A 9055-nucleotide genomic window follows, 5' to 3' on the forward strand; every position below is an offset into this window, starting at 1 on the left:
GGAAAATACATGTACTACTGGCAATATAAGGGAATTCACATTTTCCTCACCTGATCTCCATCCAAGCTTAGCTCTAACAACCAAACTAACAGGCCTTAAAAGTTATAGTTTGCCCCTCTGACCCTCCCAGACCAAATGTCTCATCTTTCTGCAATTCCCATTGCATGTATTATCATCAAGAGTTGATTTTGTCTAATTTCCATTTTTTTACAATTTAGTTTTTGTGGACTTGCTAGACCTTTTTGCATTATTTGGGAAATATTTAAAGTAAACTAGCTATTCTGGTCAGTACGATGCTGTTAAATTTGTCAAGAATTATCTGAGTTACCACAGTTCACTGAAAGAAGCTATGTAGAATCTGTAAGTGACATTAGTCAGATAACTGTGAAGCTGGTAGAGGAGTATAATACAATCTTAGGTTCTTTAGTATTAATCACTAATCACAATGTATCACAAGTTGCAGCACAGGTAGAGGCAGGGTATGCTTGAAACCAGTTTGATATTAACATCACTACATATAAAAACAAAAACAAACACAAAACCTTAAGGAGATTAGAATCAGAGGTGCGCTGCAAGTAATTTGAGCTGCTTCATATTTTATTTTCACCTCAAGAATTTATTCCTTCCCTGTCCCACCTCTCCTTCAGATTATAAACTAATCATCTCGGAAAGGGCACAGAGATTTCTCATGTCTGCAGCAGTCCTTCTGCCCTTCCTCAAAAAAAAGGTAGTCTTCCACTCATCATTTTTGATTAGTAAGCAATGTGTTTAGAGCGATAATCTTCACTTTACATAATCATCTCCTCTCCTACATCCGCTTTTCTTTTCACTTGGGATCTAATACTAAGTTGATCATGCAAAGATTCATACATAAATGTCAACTAATTCGGCTGTCTTCTTCCTTCACTGTTCAGTTTTACTACAATAGTTGATGTTTAAGTGCATCAGTGCTGACATTTATCCCATTAAAGCCTTGAGAATCCAAATCAGTGCTACTGCAATATTATAATTCTTTACATTTTTCCCTGCTGGCTGAACAGGCAATGTGATTGATGACAAAGCCTGGTTATGCTGAAAGTAGCTACTAGTAAAAGACACATTTCAGTGAGTCATGAGTAAAGAATTAAATGAAAACCAGAACCTGCAGTTAGAAACGGGTTATTAATCAATTTAAATCAATTTAAAAAGCAAATCCCTCTGTTCAGTTGTGACTTATTTTTCTAGTTGAACCAAAACTTCAGAAGATAAGTAGACATGCATGAGCCATGACTACCCAGCGTGAAATCCAGTGAGGCTGCATGGTTCCTAGATCCTGAAAGATATCCAAACACAAAACAGAATCAAGATGTGAAAAAAACATAGCATCCTCAAAGATTGGGAAAAAAAAAATAAAAAGAGGCAAGAATGGAGAAGAAATATCTCCACCACAAAATAGACTATGCCACTGTGGCAACCTTTTAAGGAACGTTTGAAATGTAAGTTTCTTGTGTGACAGAAAAAAGGAAGTGTGAGAAACATGGATTTACACAGTAGCTACATTTCATTATTTTATTGTATGCTATTTTTATAGTTACTTTTGAAATTACTGTTTTTAGCTGAAAGATAAATATATAGGGTTTTCTTGTATACAGAATTAAAAATAAATAAATAAATAAATAAAAGTTATGAATGTCCTCCAGTCTGACTGTTAAAAGAGAATGTACACAGGAAAGAACATACTCTTTTTGACCTCAGGTGTTTTTCATTTAAAGGATAACTTTAATTGTGCCAGAGAAGGGAGTTATTTCCGTGATGTATGTATCAAAACATTTTTACATTATCACACACAATCTATAAGTTTATGAAGAATACCCATTGCAAGTTCCTACAACTTCTGCCTGTAAGGAAGCACTCCCCTGATGCTCTGTACCGATGCAGTTAATGCCACCTTCTGGTTTACTACCTCCAGTACAGATTTCAGCGCTGTACTCAGCTCCGGGGAATAAACTCGGCAAATCCCACTCAATTCAATACATTCTGAAGTGGAGGTTATGATAAAAATTAAGCTCCAAAACAAACAATCAAACAATCAATCAATCAAACAAACAAACAAAAGCACATTATTTTAACTTAAAATTTACAAATTCTCTCAGTAAACAGACTGGCAGTAGAGATAGACGCTGCATTGTAGTGGTACCATGCAAGCAGGCTAGTTTTGCTTTAAACCACCCTAACCAGATGTGTAGGTCTTGAGTTAAATGTGTCAGGTCAAAATTTCTACAGCTGTAGGAAGATACCAGTGTGAGAAGAAAGTGTAACAGAACATATGAATCCAAGAGTAGACTCATTGAGGAGGTTACTCGAAGGTGTATCTTAATTATGCATGAAGTAAGAAAAGTTTTTGACAAGATGTATTAACAAGGTGTGCCTGAAGAATCCACCTAGATGATGAAAATTAAAAAAAAAAAAAAAAAAAAAGTTTTTTCCTTTCTTTCTCCTTTTGGTTCATTTTGAAGGACAAAACAACTCCAAAGAGAGAATCTGAGAGCCTGCAGGAAGGGAGAAGCATTGCTAACTGCACTGCTGCTCAGCTGTTCATATGAGATCACATGTCTATCACTCCAGCACAGCAAGAGAAAGTGTGAGGTTTTAGTACAAACTCATTCCTGCCCTGTCAGCTGTCACCATTTCCTCACTCCACTCCTCCACCATTCATATTTCTCATCAGGATCCAATTCTGCTGGGATTCTGACACAATTTACGAGCTGTTCGGGATAGACTATATCCATTTTTAAAAGCATCTGAAATGATTCATATCCGCAAGACTTTGGTATTAACCACACCATGCACCTTCCTGATCTTACTGTTTCCTAATTTTAAAATAACAAAAAAAAAACAAAAACAAAACAAAACAAAACAAAACAAAACAAAACAAAACAAAAAAAAAAAAAAAAAAAAAAAAAAAAAAAAAAAAAAAACAGTGCAAACATTTGGCAGGATAACCTGGGGTAGCAATAGGTAAAGTATGGAGGAAAACTCACCTCCTGCGCTAACATTGCAGGGAGGCCAACAACAGACACGCTCAGAGAGAATGGCAGGCAATCATCCTTAGCAGAATCTTTAAGAGATCCCTGACACAAATTGATAAAACTTTCTTTCTCTGGATTCTGGATGGCAAATCTATCTTGCTGCTTTTTATCTGGTGCAGATTTCTTATCAAAATCATTGTGAGAAGTAGGGTATTGCACAGTAACAGAGTCCGTTTCAGTGTGGACTCCTTTACAGTTGAAAATAAATTTCCTGAGTTGCAAGAGCACCTTGAAAAGCTGTTCAAATAAATAGTAAAATTTCAAAGTAGCTTGCAACTATTTGGAGAATGCCAAGAAGGTCTGAATATATAACAGAGATAGAAATTTACCATCTAAAGGATGAGAATATCACCTAAGAATATCAGGCAACAAATCTCTAGGTGCAAAAGCTTTCTTCCTGTGGCTGACACAACTCTTTCATTTGCCTATCGACTTCTTCATCAACCTGATGCTTTTGTAACACTTCTGGGATTTCTATATGACATTTCAGCACTAAGAAACAGAAAGATTTTCCAAGTATGACTTTACAGGTTTTTAGTGGTGAACTTGCAGTACTAATGAGCACCATCTCCAAAGAGCTGCTCTCAAAAGGCACCTTTACAAATTTTCAGAGGACCTACAACTCACACACTGTGCAGCCGAACTGTGTATTACATAATGCCCTAGTCATCTCGAGCAATTCTGGCATCTGTTGTGGCAGCAGATAATCAAAACACATCTGCATCTATTCTAAGATATAACAGGCTCATTTAATTGGTTTAGTTACTTCATCTGCTGAAAATGACATTGACAAAAATCTCAATTTTCCAAAACTGATTGATGAATACAATATAGAGGAAGCTTGCAAGTGGCGTTAAACATAATGAACTCAATGGATAGCAAATGATCATTCAAGGGTGTTCAAGATGATTACTTCTGACCTATGGTATGCAAAAAGTCTAGATAGGCAGAACCCCAGATTCTCATGAATTTTGTTCATTGTTAAATTGGCCTTCTTGTTTTGCAGTGACAACTTTATTTCAAATAAATCAGTAAGTACTTTTCAAAATCTTATTTGGGATTCACTTCCTTTCCCCAGCAGCTATGTAGGGATAGAAAACATATAATGTTATACATTGACTGATTTATTTACATAGTTTCTCAAGAGCCAGAAACAACTGGCCAACAAGAAAGCACAGAACAAATAGTTGCCGCAAAGTCCTACTTCCAAGACTGATTTGGAAAAGGCTGCTTTCTCAATTTACCAAAATGTGAGTTTCAGTGTTTGCAATATTCAGTTCCATGTATTTTTAGAGGAGATGCAATTATCCACAATGAACTTATGAAAACAAAAGCACACAGCAAGTTTAGCTTTGGAATGTCTTAAAGGCCATTAAACAATTGCAACAATTGGCATCAAGATTTACAGAGTTTGTTGCCCAAAGTGTCAGCTTTTACCTACATTTCTGAATTTGCAAAAGCAAAAAAAAATCTCCTCTTTGAAAAAAAAGAACACATTCAATGGCATTTTTTTTAAAGTAAGAAAATTCTTGAAACAGAAGTATACTTCTATAAGATTGTGAAAAACAAATACCTAAGCCAAAACATGTAGTGAATTGCAAACCAAAAATACGTTGCCCTAAGTTACTTAAGTTTATAAACCATGTACATTTTTAAAATTCATCAAAACAAACAAACCAACAAACCATTTATAACAAATTGTGCTAATCAGTTTAAGATGATGGAAAGCAGACCTCAAGAGAAGAAATGAATAATTCTCTTGTAATCTGTCCTCAGTCTACTTATTCTTTTGTGGTTAAGAAGAGGCACACATGACGTCCTTGGGATTGTTTTTAACAACCAGATGAATCATCAGATTCTTTTTCAAGACATTCTGTTGATGCAGTAAGTAAGCTTCCACTGGACATGAAGAAAATTATTGCTTAAAGCAAGCAGGAACCCATCAGTGAATTCTACAGATGGTACACACTAACTGTGACTGTCAGATTTTTACACAATACTGCAAAAACTGCCTTAAGCCATTATTTTTGGCACAGAAGATTACACAATTACCACATGCTAATTAAAAATAATTTGCTAATTAATAACTAACAGTTACAAAGCCAATCAGCAATGGGTTAGAAATAATATAAATTTTCATTATGAAATTTTCATGAGGAAGTTCCATTTCTTAGATGCTGCTTCAAATTTCTATAGAAATTGTTTTTTCTTTTGTGTCTGCTGATTAGATAACCTGTTCTGCTGCAGTTGCTAAAGTCTCTTCTGACAGCAATGTTAAGATATGTTTCTTACATCCTGGTGAATTAAACAGTGACTGACTGATTTGGAATTACCTCCTGTTACTGGTCATGGATAGAAGTGAGAAAGTGACACTTCCCCAAACTCTACATTTACTTTGTGCCCTCTGTCTTATCTTGCATAAACCAGGCTTTTCTCCTGAAAAGGACTGAAGGAATACATCAAGGAATAAACTTTTGATATCATGACAAAATCCAGATGACTGTCAGAAAAAAAAAAAAAAAAGGACAAAATTGTTTGCTACCAGATGAACAAGATAACCAGAAAGGTGGAGAAAAAAAGCAAGCAAACAAACAAAAAAGAGAGACAAAGACTCTTAGGCAAGAAATAGTGTTCCAAGAATGTTTTTTCTTTCAGTCACTGAGATTATTCCATGCCTAAATCTAGCTGCTTAACAGACTTCCTGACTTTTTGAAACTGACTGCAGATGGAGATGTTTTCTGCAGTGATTTCTAGGACTATTCCACCAACTAGAAGGTAAGCAAACAATCTCATAGATGCACAGTAAAAGGCTTATTTTTCTCATGGCAAATGCAATTTCTAGTATTGTGCAGATCATTCTGTTATGTACTTTTGTGCCATGTGGTAATGCATTTGTTCAGTACATTTTCAATTCAATCTGATTTATTTTTTTTATTTAAAAAGAAAATACTTTTTTTTTTTTTTTGATTGAGAAAAGTTAGTTCTACATAAAATACAAACTTAGCTATCCCTGCCAGTACTTCTACACTGACCTCCACCTGAAGTGTCAGCTGTGGGGCCCTGTGCAAAGATCTGGCACCAATCACTGTATGCCTTCAGGGAGCTCATCGTGGTGGAGGACAGCATTGTGTTATCATCAGGGACTCTTGCTGGCTCTTATTGGCCTATGTGTAGCATGTTAGTGGAAAAGTCCAATGGGCCATGTCACAACTGAGTACCACTTTAGAGCAGATGCTGCTTACACACTTAGATCTTGTACAGGAATCACACACCACAGAGGAATAAACATCGGGGAGATAACTGGTGCAAGTGGACATAGGTATATCATTTAGGGAATTTGAGATCACTGGGGTAGGATTGCATAGGAGACTGATAAATGAGTCTGGTTTTAAACTTTGCTCTTATTCCAAGTTTAGATAGTATGTGATAATAAGGGACATTTGGTGCATGAAGAACATTTGGTACCTAACTGCAGTTCACATGGCAAATTTTCATAACACATTCATAACATGCCTAACAGACCAGGCCTGGAGCCTTGTGTAGTTAGCATAAGGCATACTAGCACCTGTTTCTGGTAATTGCAGTAGTATTTTTTTACTCAGCCATTGGATGCAGAAACACTTAGATTTTATTACCTGTTCTGGTATGTTAATGTGCCTGTATTTGAGCTCAAAACAAGTTGTTCTTAATTATATCCTGCTTAATTGACTTTACTTTTATGAGTGCAGCAGGCCACTGCTGTGGCTATGTATAACCATAAAGATGTAAGATCTCAGCAAAGGTGGGACAACAGTGTGTCAAGAAGCGTGTGCCTCATCACCACCCTTCTAACCAAATGTCAGTGGAGAAAATGGGACCTGGACACCCAGCCCAGCCCCACTGGCCTTCCAAGACCTGACAACAGACAAGTAGATGCGGGTAGCTGTGTGCTTTTGGTTCAAGATAGGGCTAGTTTCACCACGGCACTTAAAACACAGCACCTTGCAGCCATCCTACTAACATTTTGGAAAATAGTTAGATTTCTCTTTCCAATTTTACATACTTTGTAATTATAGCCCAGTCAGTGCAAAGGCCTTGGTTTGCACCTCCTCCACCCGTGAACATTTCTTCAGCACTGTACCACGGATGAGCACTCCCCAGGCAGCCAGACTTTTCCATACAAATGAAGATAGGCTGTATTCCTGACGTTGCTCCATCTTGGTCTGCTCATGCCTTTTTTCCCTGTGCCACCAAGTATCTTGTCTGTGGTGGATGCCAGAGTATGACAGACCTGGAAGTCTCACATGCAGAGGAAGGGACAGGCTATGAAAGTTACTGCCATGGGCTCAGACAGAGTGAGAGGGAAATTATTGGAAGGTTGTGGTGGGTGATGGGGAAGAGCCACTGTGGTGTTTGCTGCACTCACGGGTGTCAGGTATGTCCAAAGGTCATTCTTGTCATTACTTCTCCTTGTTTCCAGGAGTGTGTGAGAGGGACACATGCATCCCAGGTGCATGGTGCCATTCTTGAAAGGGCCACAATGTGCTCTGGTTAGGGAGGGGAAGGGGGACTGGCTCATCTGGGGCTGCACACACAGTCTCTGTGCCTGTCAGAGCTGATCTCAGCTGGCCGTTGTAGGCACTTCATTGTGCTTGCCACCCTGGTGCTAGGCCTGGTAGGGAGCAGACATCCCCGTGGGGACCATGGCTGGTTGCCTGCACAGTCTCTGGCTGCTGCTGTTTCACCTGCTGCCATTGCCAGAGGAGACTCCCAGCTGAGGAGGAGCTGCAGAGTCTACTCTTCCACTCTCCCATCTGCTATCACACATTTCCTAACGATGCATAGATTGCATCATGTCTACAGGCATTTGTCCCTAAACCATCCCAGTACTCAGTTCCCCTCTCTTCCACGAAAGAATTTAAACCTCAATTTTCTCATATCAGAGGAAACCTTATGACACATCCTTTTGTTGAGTGGGATGCTCTGAGCATCAGCATCAGCACATGAGAAACCAGCCCCTCAGCTGGATTGTTCTTGGAGTGTGCTGGAGAAGTCACTGCTGGAGCAGAATGGCACAAAGCCCAAAGATGAGGTGGAGGCTGCACTCTTGGGACCCCCTCCTACCAGGCCAGGCCTCAGACCTGCTGCAGACCAGCACAGTACCTTTAGAGGCATTCACAGGTAATTCACAGAGGTCACAGGTTTACTAGGCAAGCCCAATGCCAGGGAATATTCCTGGAAGAAAAAGGAAACATTTATATTTAAACATGCAAACTGTAAATGAGTTCGATAAAGAGAGAAAAAAAAATGCTCTGGATCCAGAAAGTGTGTCACTTAAAATTCTATGTAAATTGATGGCTTTATTATGCTATATACACCAGTGACTTGCATGAAAAAGAAAAAGCTACCAGAATTTTTATACAAGAGACAAATACACTTCTACCGTCTTAAACTGAATTACCTCTCTGCTTCTTTAAGTGCTTTCGATGCAAAGTGGTGGAAGTGGACTTAGCAGTAGAGTCACATGGAAAAGTCCTTAAACTGGAAGTTTTAAGCTTGAGTTAATGGAAACTTAAAAAGTAGTTATGAGATGTGTTAACTGAATAATTGGGGATAACTGAGAATGTTGGAAAAAAATGTAGGTGAAAAATGCATGCACTCAGATTTTAAAACTAATTTTATCCTTGTACGTGCAAAAAGCTGAATGAAAAACTAAATTTGTAGATACTTATATAAAACAAATAGACCTGTTCTGTTTAATATGTAGTAATAAAGTACTGATTTTAAATATACATGTACAGTGCAACACCACTGCACTGTTTTACAGAGCAAAAAACTGAAACTAATCTGTCATTTTGGGAATACCTGGAAGATTATTTACAGGTTTACTGCTTTTATAGTCTGTTTCACCACTTACACAAAGCTAGAACATCTCTCATATAAGGAACAAACAACTGCCTACAGCATTTTAGAGGTTGTGTACACAAAGTAGAAGAGAGAAAATAATT

This window comes from Anas acuta, chromosome 2 (assembly GCF_963932015.1).
Source record: "Anas acuta chromosome 2, bAnaAcu1.1, whole genome shotgun sequence".
NCBI classification, from domain to species: Eukaryota; Metazoa; Chordata; class Aves; order Anseriformes; family Anatidae; genus Anas; species Anas acuta.